The sequence below is a fragment of the Lolium rigidum genome, chromosome 3 (genome assembly GCF_022539505.1).
Source record: "Lolium rigidum isolate FL_2022 chromosome 3, APGP_CSIRO_Lrig_0.1, whole genome shotgun sequence".
NCBI lineage: Eukaryota > Viridiplantae > Streptophyta > Magnoliopsida > Poales > Poaceae > Lolium > Lolium rigidum.
The window spans coordinates 71,186,595-71,198,679 of record NC_061510.1 but is presented as its reverse complement, the minus strand read 5'-3'; positions in this window follow the sequence as shown (position 1 = coordinate 71,198,679).

Sequence of the window (12,085 nt, the reverse complement as noted above, 5' to 3'; positions counted from 1 at the left end):
ACCGGAAAGGTACTTTGATTACATCAAACGCCACTGCGTAAATGGGTGGTTATAAAGGTGGGATTAAGTATCCGGAAAGTATGAGTTGAGGCATATGGATCAACAGTGGGATTTTTCCATCCCGATGATGGATAGATATACTCTGGGCCCTCTCGGTGGAATGTCGTCTAAATAGCTTGCAAGCATATGAATAGTTCATAAGAGACCACATACCACGGTACGAGTAAAGAGTACTTGTAGGAGACGAGGTTGAACAAGGTATAGAGAGATACCGATGATCAAACCTCGGACAAGTAAAATATCGCGTGACAAAGGGAATTGGTATCGTATGTGAATGGTTCATTCGATCACTAAGTCATCGTTGAATATGTGGGAGCCATTATGGATCTCTAGATCCCGCTATTGGTTATTGGTCGGAGAGAGTTCTCAACCATGTCCACATAGTTCGCGAACCGTAGGGTGACACACTTAAGGTTTGATGTTGTAATAGTAGAACTTGAATATGTAATGGAGTTCGAAGTATTGTTCGAAGTCTCGGATGGGATCCCAGACATCACGAGGAGTTCCGGAATGGTTCAGAGAATAAGATTCATATATAGGAAGTCATATTCCAAGTTTGGAAATGATCTGGTGCATTTAAGGAAGGTTCTAGAAGGTTCTAGAAAAGTCCGGCGCGGTGGGCCCCTCCGTCTCGTCTTCCGGCTCCGTAGGTCTTCTGTGAAAATAGGCCCATTGCAATTATTTCCGGGGATTTTCCTGAAAGTTGATTTTCTGCACAAAAATAAGACACCAGAGCAATTCTGCTGAAAACAGCGTTAGTCCGTGTTAGTTGTATCCAAAATACACAAATTAGAGGCAAAACAATAGCAAAAGTGTTCGGGAAAGTAGATACGTTTTGGACGTATCAACTCCCCCAAGCTTAGCTTATTGCTTGTCCTCAAGCAATTCAGTTAACAACTGAGTGCGATAAAAGAACTTTCACGAACACATTTTCTCATATGATGTAAATATTCTCATTATATGGACGAGTACTTAGGAAATTCATAATAAGATAAATGCAAATAAAGTCATCTAATAGTTATGTCAATCATGAAAAAGATACCAACAAATTTATAATAAGCATCATGAAACATATCTATCAGCAGGATTGCAATGCTCATAAAAAGATATGATAAAGTGGTATCTCGCTTGCCCGTATTTGTACAACAAAACATAAATGCCCAGGCACCTCTGAATTTCATGGAAAGACTAGAAGTAAAGATTATCAAAGATAAAAGCATCAAAGTTATACCACAGTTAACCATATTCTGGGACAAACATATTACAATACGAATGACAATTATGCTCTCAAGAAGGTGCTCAAAGAATGGATGGTGACTCAACATAAAAGTAAAAGATTGACCCTTCGCAGAGGGAAGCAGGGATTAACATGTGCTAGAGCTTTTCATTTTTAAAACAAAAGTAAAATTGTTTTGAGAGGTGTTTGTTGTTGTCAACGAATGGTAGTGGGCACTCTAACTACCTTGTCAACAAGACTTTCAAGAGCGGCTCCCATGAAGGACGTTATCTCTACTAGCAAGGTAAATCATCCCTCTTCTCTTTTGTTTACACATGTATTTTAGTTTCATTATGGATGACACTCCTCCCAACCTTTGCTTACACAAGCCATGGCTAACCGAATCCTCGGGTGCCTTCCAACATTCACATACCATGGAGAAGTGTCTATTTTCAAATTAAGTTGCTTACTGATAAATCAGGGCAAAACATGTGAAGACAATTATTAATGAAAGTTAATTAATTGGGGTTGGGCACCCCGTTGCCAGCTCTTATTGCAAAATTATTGGATAAGCGGATGTGCCACTAGTCCATTGGTGAAAGTCTGTCAGGAGTAAATGACAAGGTTGAAAGATAAAACACCACAAACTTCCTCATGAGCTATTAAACATTGACACAAATTGAGAAGTACTTTGAAGGTTTTAAAGGTAGCACATGAAAATTTACTTGGAATGGTTTGAAATGCCATGCATAGGTATTTATGGTGGACACTTTGGAATAACTTGGTTTTCAGGGGTTTGGAAGCACGAGCAGCATTCCCGCTCAGTACAAGTGAAGGCTAGCAATAGATTGGGAAGCGACAATCAAGAGAGCAATTACCGTCATAATCATGCTTGCGACAAAATAAAATTAACGGAGGCATAAAAAGTGATACAAGAACTCTGAAGAAAAGTAAATCATCGAGGCTTAATTGACTTTTGTTTTTCAGTCATATGCATGCGTGAGCATGTGCCAAGTCAATTCAAATGAATTATTCAGAGGAGGATACCACAATGTCATACCTATCTATGAATAAAACAATGCAAGCAAATATTTATGACATACTACTCATTATTAATAATTGGAGCTAAACATGAGAGATCATGAACTACTAGACTTTCATTAAATGACATATACCTCACATGAACCAACTAAGCATGCTCACATGGATGAGTATATGTACAAAAATGAAAACAAATAGAGTTCATACCAACCTCTCACCACAGTGGAGTTGTCGTAGATCGTCATTATTACCTTTCACTTGTGTGGCTTGAATAATATGAAATGAAAACCAAGCTCCAACCACCGGAGACCGTTGAACTCCATAATAAACTTTACAAAACCGAAGAAGAACAACAAATATTTTTGGTGTTTTCGAATTGGAAACAAGAACGAAAGTAAAATCTTTTTGGATTTTCTCATAGCAAACCAACGATAGTAAATAAAGCAAAATAGGAACAAGAAACCAAATAAACAAATGATAAAGAGAAACAACAGAAATATTTTTGGTCATTTTGTGTTTTATAAAAGAAACAAAGCAAAAGCAAGAGAATGAAAACTAAAAGAGTCACACAAAAGCAAAGTGGCAGAAATCTGCCAAAACTTGACAGTAGTACAGTAATTATTTTTTCCGAAAATCTTCTGCTGTTCAACTCGAAAAGTGCTCAACTAATGAAAGTTAGATAATAACCTGGGGAACATGCACAAAAATTGTCTGCTCAAAATAACGTTCTGGCTATTTTTAGGAATTTTTTTAGTATTAGTCCAGAATCTGTTTTTTAGACAGCACTTCCCCAAATATCATCTTCCTTATATTAGAGGCAACCATCGGCACACAAATGAAATAAAAAGGTAAAATTAAAGGTTACTACAGTAGTACCAACCTTCAAAAACTAAAATAAGAACCTACTGAAATAAAAATAACCGAAAGAGAAACAACCAAAAGAAGCGAAACAAGTATATACAAATGACCGACAATTGTAATATGCAATGAATGAGTGATGCCGGCATACCTCCCCCCAAGCTTAGGCTTTTGGCCTAAGTGGAGATCAACCCCAGCGAGGGTCAGGGTTCCACGCCGGTGGATCATACATGGCGTGGTCATAATAAGATCCCTGTGCAGAAGAAGAGGATGAAGGCTCCACATGCCCAAAATGCTGATGTGAAGAACTTGCTGCGTCGGATGACAAGTCGAGGGGTTCTGTAATGTCCCAGATTTAGAGACGATCGAGGGGTAGATTTTAGAAAGGGATGTGCATTGCATTGCAAATTCTGGGGAAATTTCGCGCTTTTAAACAAAAACTGCATCGAAGGGGGACAAGTTTTTCTCTCGACACCTTACAGGGTTAGGGTTTCGAGAGTGCGACAAACCTGTTCCTTATTCAACTAAACTAGGGTTTTGAGAAGAGAGGGGAGAGTTTGCATCACAAATTTAAGTTGCATGATTGAATTCTAAATTAAGTTGTATGATTGAATTCAAACCAAATTTGAATTTGAATTTCAAATTCAAACATCAAATGAATATCACATAATTCAAACTTGAGATAATTTAATAAACAATTATCATTAATCAAGATTATAAATAATACAACAACTAAGTAAAGCTCATTAAGGAAAACTTGAGCTTTATTAATAATCACACAAGATACATTGTCAATTACAATATTCAGAATTGGAACAAATGAATTATTACAACACATTACACAAATGGGGAAAAATAGAAAATGAAGATAAAAGAAAAGTACAAGTATGATTCTGTCCTAAATACTACAATGTGAATATCATCTGATCTTGGACTTGATGATCTTCATGTTCATCATGATCAACTTCTTGATCCCTGCACACAAGCAAAACAAGAAGAGTATTAAGCCAAGTGGCAATGCCACTTGGCAGATTAGCAAAAATAATGAATCAGGAGAGGATATGACCAAAGCTGCCGAGCTGACCAGCTCACAGCCAAGTCCCAAGCCAGATGCAAAGCATCAGTATACACACACACACAGCCTGCTCACAAGGCTGTGTGCATGGAGCACAGCACACACACACAGCTAGTGAGTCACCAACACTTGCCAGGCCTTGTTGTCGACCAGAGAAGAAGAAGAAGATCACATAAAAGCCTCCACAGTAAACCCTAGTCATTCCATCGACAGGACTGCACTGGGTAAGTTCATCAGAAACCCCAAGAACTCAAGAACAGGAAGAACAGCCACTGCTGTTCAACTTGCTCCAACAGCCACAACACTTAATCAAGCACCACAGGCTTGCCAGGAGGAGCAGGGCAAGCAAATCAAGCAACCATTGAAGCAATCCTCTACACCAACACCAAATTCTAGGAGCTGGAGTGAGGTATACCACACAATAGCCTGAGCAAGATCATACCTTGCTCATACATAAGCATGCTTTGCATCACAGGAGCACAGAAGGGGAAGGAAAACCTGGATGTATCATCATTTGGATGCAAAACCAATTGTTGCCAGCAAATTAAGCAAGGGCTAGAAGGAAAACAACCCAGGGAACACTTGGTTGTGTCAACACAGTGACACAACCAGAGAAATCCATCAGGGTTTTGATCCTAGATAGCCATCCAAACTCTCCTAGCACTAACTGGTTCACTAACCATCAGACAATAGACAAATTCATGTCTATTTTGTTTCTCAACAGCAAAGGCTACTGGCTATTCCAACAAAAAGGGATCAGCCAGAGAGCAGTTGTTCATCCACAGCAAGCCAACAAGAGGAGGGAGCTTCCTGAGCAGCCAAGAGTAGCTGCTGAGGCCACCTCAACCATCCAAAACAGTCAAACCACCAAGTCCAGCACAATCATCATCACCCAGGTGGGTTCAGAGTGGGCTAGGGTCCCCAAACAGTGTTGGCATCTTTCTAGCCCAAGCAAATTAAATTGTTATGATCATCACTGTGTCACAGTTCACATCATTTATCTTTTTAAGCAATCAGAACTACACAGATAAATGAAATAGTCAAGCTACTTATGCACAGAGTCTTGCTGATGATCCAATGGATCATTGCAAGCATCCACTGATGCTTGGACAAGCACCAGCATACACAGGCCAAGCCTGTGTAATACACACACAGCACTGAGTGGACCACAGTGAAGCACTGACAACAAAGAGCAGATTCTACAAGCAACTGGTGATCATATGACCACCAGAAGCTTGCAAGAGCATGCTACAGCATGCTAAACATCAAATATAGCATCAACACATGGCCAGACAATTGAATTGATCACAGAACTGAAACAATGGCATAGCAGATCATCAAACAAGCTAGATATAATAGTATCCAGTAGCAGTTCATCAAGAGATTTAGCTGTGCAAGCACAGCTATGCTCAATGGAGCAGTTCCATGAATTATATCACACAGAAAAGCACACCAGAGGCACTGACTCTTGCAAACTTGCAAGGATTGCACACTGCAATCAGGCCAGTGCAGCATATATGAACACACTTGAGTAATTGGCAGGTACAACATCAAGAATAGAAGCACAGAGAAGCAGCAGCCAAGCACATGCATGAATACAGAAGAAATGGCCACAGCAGCAGCACACGCATAAGCAGTAGAGCAGCATAGCAACAGCATGCGCATGCCAGCACAATCACAGCAGAAATGGCGTAAGGCCGGAGGAGCATAGCCGCAGCAGTACACGGCAAGCATCTCTACAGGGAGAGCAGGCCAGCGACGGAGCTAGTCGAACAGGAGCAGAAGGAGAAGAGTGAGAGAGAGAGAGAGAGAGAGAGAGGAGGAGGCGGTAAGAACTTACAAGTCAGACGGAGGAAAGCACGGCCATGGCGGCACGGCGGCACACGTCGGGCGAACGACGGCGCCAGGCCATGGCAAATCCAGGAGGTCGCCGGGGCGCAGGGGCTCCAGCGGAACCACGGCGGGGCACACGGCCACGCCACGGTGCCAGACTCGTCGGCAACGACGAGATCGCCGCGGTTTCCCCACGGCCATGTCGCAGGGGTGTTGGGGAAGAACGGTGGCGGCGAGGGAAAGCAGATCGACGCGGACCAATCGGTGCTCCGTCGAACAGTAGTTCGATTGGCACCGATCTCGTCGCCGGAGCTGGCCGGAGACGGCCGGTTTAATTCGGCGACGGCGAGGCGACCACGGCGTCGCTAGAGCGAGAGAGAGAGGTTAGGGTTTCTGCGCGAGGAGAGAGGAGAGGACGAATGGGCCAACCGAGCCCAAAGGGTGGCTCGGGTTCGACCTAACCCGTTGGGCCACCCTGACAGGTGGGGCCCAAGGGCAATTTGGTCATTTCACAAAACCACTTAATACAGAAACTTTGAAATTTCATAAGAAATGCTTAAAAGCTCTAAAAAAATAATTAAAAATATGAAAATAGATCAGCATAAAATTCTCTACCTGAATAAAATATCAAAGAGAATTTTTGAAGACAATTAAGAATAAGTCTTCATTTGATGATTTAAATAATCATTTAAATCACATATATAATTTTCAATAATAAAAATAATTCCATTAATGCATTAGGACTTCAAAAACACCTTGACAACATTTCAAGGTTGTATTTTACTCTAAATAAAGTATCCCCAAAATATTCTTAGTATTAACCTCTTACATGAAATAATAACGACATCGGAAGGGGGGAACAAACCCTAAAACTGGAATCATGCATAATTGCTTCTTTAACCATTGCCCTTATCGGACAATGATGCTATTTTTCAGAACTAGAAGACAAGGGTCAGTCCACACCATCCAACTGCAAAACTTTGCAGTGTTCAGGCAAGTTCATCGCTTGCTCATGTCATTTGAGTATCTTTATCAAATTACTAGTTGAATGCCCGTGCGTTGCCACGAACAACGGATGATAAAAATATTGACAACTCAATCAAGAGTTGGTTTAGTTCCCATGAATCAAAAATGAGATGTGGCAATTCAAATATTGAATCCTTTTTTACTACTTTTGATACTCAACATGGGATAACTCCAATGTTACTATCCTATTATAAGGGTGTCCAGAGATTTATAAGTCACGCAATTATTAACCTTTTGACAACACATCTCTTAGGCTTCCTAGCTAGTAGGGGGTTCTCTTCTGCTCCCTCTATAGCACATGAGAAAAACAAAACAGATTAACACATTTAATAGAACATGAACATGTCAAAAAAGTGCATGGGCACGTCAAACACATCTAGAAGATCTGCGCAAAAAGAAAACAGAACACAAGACTGGGTGTCAAACCTCTTAATCATCCGTCGATGCATTAAAAACATGAAAATGTACTGCTAAGACAAACATGAACAGAGAGCTGGACCAAATAGCAAGAAGCATCAGCGAACTCGCATCAGAGAAGACGAGAAATACACCATCAGCTGTCACCGCGTCTGCCACCTCCAGGTCCATGTTCGCCCCTCGCCCTGATGACCCTTCCTCCGTCAGTGCCGGCTTCATCTAAGCCCTCAACCTTCACCCTCTGACACATTGTCCTGCTCTCTTAAACAATGAATTTAAGATTGTTATTCGACATGTAGTTCAAATAATATGGTAAGTTCAACCATTCAATGCTAAGCAAGAAATCAAATTAAATACTTCTGGTGTGAAGCACATGAAAAATGCAGTTCCATTTGAAGGCAATAACAACAGTAGTTTTTATTTGTGCAAATAACAAATGTTTTACAGAGTACATATGGCAATCAGTTTGGAAGTCTGCTTACATAGTACATACACAACCATCCATATGATATACTCAAGTTACATTGTTCACAATATTAAGCATGACGAGGATCATGAACAATAAGAAATTGTCCAAAATATGATTCAAGATAAAACAAAACCAATATAGCCTAACAGCTGGTTGCCGATCAGTGTAGTTTACCGAAAAATAATAACCACCTTGGTATCAGAGGAAGTGCATGCAGAATTGGCTAATTATTAATATCAGCAATCTCTACGGATGAAACTTTATTAATTTATACACCGATTTCTGATGTCTGGCGGTATGTGAACGAACTGAATATTATTGCTATGCTAATTCTGACAGAGGCCAACTATCTATCTGTAACTCTGTAAGGCAACACGTGCACACATAATATAGCAGCAATAACAACATTTTACATATACAAATATGTAAATTAATTGGTCAATGAGCTATTGTCATGAAGCATACTTACTAAGGACATGAATAACACTTAGTAATTGCAGAGTGCTAAGAAAGGAAAGTGTGCGCCATGGTAGAATCATGTATACTGATAAGAGTTTATACTAAACATTTTGGTAAAGCATACATCATAAAAGAGGTAAGTGTTGATCAAAGAAACATGGAGAATGGTCTATGCCTTTATGAATCACTGACTATGGGCCACGTGCTAATTCTGAAAATAAGGATCATAAGTGCATTACGTGCTTTGTTTCATATAAGTGACCAACTATTGATTTATTCTTGACATAGCTTGTATCTTCGCGTAATATAGCTGTCATCACTGTAGAAAAGCAATCCATAACTCAAGTGATCATTTAAACATCTCTTGGTTTTCTTGGTCATAAAAAATAATTAAAGCTCTTGCTCCTCCTAGAGTCCCAGCAGGGGAAAAAATTACCAACATATTTCATCATTATGTAGGGTGAATTAAATATATCATTTTAAAACAGATGTTAAATGGAAAGTAGCTTACGAAAAGGTTGCAGTTTGCACTTGTTCTTACTTTCTGTTTCAAAGAATGGTGTCGCATGGAATGTAGCCTATGACTTCTGACCACAGTCACAAATAATAGGAAAATAACCGGTATAAATAGCAGCTGACCAGACATATCTGTTTCCTGGGAAAGGTTCAAATAGGAAGAGAGCTTTTCATTAGTAACTCGTTAAAACCACCTAAGTTCATGGAGTGCAAATATCTATGCAGCATTGATATCCTTGAATACAAACTTTCTTGAGTTTTTAATAGTGATTATGAACATGTTAAGACTGAATGAAACAACAGCACATTTTCACTATGAATTCTTCTTATTGGTGACATGGTGGTCTAAATACAAAGTATAGTGCAGGTAAGCCCTCCCTGTCCATGCAAAAGATGCAAACTTAAGTTTCCAACCTTGCAGTACGTCCAAGAATTTATATGATGTCTTTTCGATCTTGTCAACGACCAGGTAGAGAGCAACAACGAATCTGATCTCATAATCAACATGAGACGCAATTACGGTATTGGCCTTGAATCTGAGAGTCAAAGCAAAGAAGAATCTTACCGGAGGCAGAGTGAGCAAGTCACAAGGTGCGATGGACAGCATCATGACTCCTTGCAGTCGCATAGGGCTGGTGCACATCGCCTCGCCCTACAGCCCTTTCTTATGTCATAGTGTCGCATGCCGCCGTGCTCCTGGCCTAACACCGACCCTACATGTGAAGCAACCAAGAAACTTGAGTTCACTGAATATTGCATCAGATAAAATCCATGCCATAATGTAACCCCTTCCGATGTAATGTAAACTGGGCACCGCAAATGCACTACTGCAGGTTAGAATGAACAAAATTTGGAAGAAAAAAGGAACACAACTGAGGAATCAACGTCTCTCCTTGCCCGCTAGCCATCGGACGTGCCCTCATCAATCTGACTCGAGCCACCCATTCCGATGTCGAGACGACTCCTGGGAAACAGTTCCTCCGTTAGGAAATCAGCTAGTGTCATGGATTTTTCTAGATCGGATGTATCTACACACTAAAAGACATCTAGATACATGCAAATTTAAACAAATATGCGACAATTATTTCCAAATGTAGGGAGTAATATAGGATCAACTGTAAACATAAGTTCCAATACAAATGAATCGAATTTCATTTTATAGAACTGTAGCTTTAAATTCAATTCATTGCAGACAGAGACAGATAAAGAAGACCACCTCATTTTCCTGAATCAACTGGAAGTAGTCTCTTTTGATTAGACCTTCACTGCTGTATGACTTTGCTACTGGATTTGATCCAGTCTGAATGAATAACCTGCAGTATCATAGAAGTAGATCAACGATTTTCGCTCGAGTATTTAGCTGTTAGATCATGATTTTTTTCGAGCCTGACAGAGTAGTGTAGTAGTAGTACCTAGTGTAGTAGGAGAGGGCCTATTGACTTCTCAAAACAATCGTTTCTGGTCTGAAGCTGTTCCAAGAATATCAGACTCAAAGTGTAATTATTCGCAAAAAAAAAGACTCAAAGTGATAAAGAACAACATACAAATTTGTTCTCAGAAGAGATAAAGAAAACTTGAAAAAATGAATTTTCTATACAAAGTGTAAATAGTTGTTGAATTCTATTTTCAGATGAGTAAGTCGAATTATATAATTTAAATCTCAGTGATATTATTTCTATTATTCTTGTACCAAGTGGCCTCCTGGCGGTTAATTTCAGATGGAGAGGTTATTCGGTCTGTGCCTTATGCAGATATTTTGGCAGATTGCCAAGAATTTAAGGACCTTGTAAATGCCCATAAAGATACAATTGGTGTTTGAGACTTTAATGACAGTATAGCTCCTCAAAGAACTAAGGAAATGCCAAATAAACGAGAGTGGAGACACATGGTATTCATGGAGCAGATATCGATTCTGTAAAGCCATCACCATCAGATCAACTGATCAACAAAGAAGAAAGAGAAACGGGGGATGCGGGTGTTAAGCCTTATATGCTTTTCCTACGCCAGAACTAAGGCGTCTTGTAACCCTCCTTTTATGTTACTTTACACATTTACATAGCTGGGCAAATATCACAGAATTCATGGATGGCTGCTAATGTCCAAAATCCTCATGTTAGTACGCTAAAGTTAACTTCAGTGTACATTATTGTCGGAACTTGAACAATGTTCTTCTTGCTATCAAGATCTTCATCAGTCGTTGTTCTTGGGATCGAGGCATGAAGATCCTTATTTTCCTAGTTACTCAGTTTGTTGTTCCATGCACCAATGTCCTCTTTTGATTCTATTCCAATAGGAAGAATTCTTAGCCAGCTAAGAATTCTTAAACAAATGGCATATATGACAAACCTATGTTCTGATTTCTATTCAGAGATTTTATTACAATGGTTTAACTCGTAAACGTTTAACAACACAACTCCAGCACCTCTACAGGTTTATTAAACTCAGAGAAAAAACAGGTTTGGAACTTGAACCGTAGGAGAGAGCTGATCAGCTGACCAACCTGCATTTTGTTGTGTGCCAGAGCACCGGGGGCGCCGGCCCTGTAACATCCACGAGGAGGGCGCCGGACAGAGCCACAGAGGGGACCAGGGCTGTCTCATCGACCTCGTACAACGACGGGTAGGGCGCGTACCTCCCCCTCAAGTGGCAGCCCGCGCCGCCGCCGGGCCAGCACGCCCCCTCCCCGACGCCTTCTTCTTCTCCCGGACGCGCGAGCGTGCCTCTCCCCCTCCGGCTCTCCATAGCCACGCTCCATCCCCACCACGGTCGCGCCTGACGCTCGGCCCTCGCGCTCCTGCTTCTTCTCGGCTCCGCCACTATCTCGCTCACCAGTCACCACCAGCCTCCGCCGTCGACCAGACCGAGGCGGCGCTTGGGCAGCGCGCTCCCTATGGATTGGAACCGTACAACGATAAGCAAGCCACGCACCAGGCCGAGGCAGAGGCGCGAGTCGCTACACAAGGCTCCGGCGAGCTCCGCCAGGCCGGTGGTTGTCCCCCGCGGCGCGGCAGGATCTCCTCTCTTCTGCTCGAGTAGAAATTCTGACGACACGAAGACGGATGTATGGTCGTGGGAGTCGTGGGTGGTTAGGTGGGGAGGAGACCGTGCGTGGGGC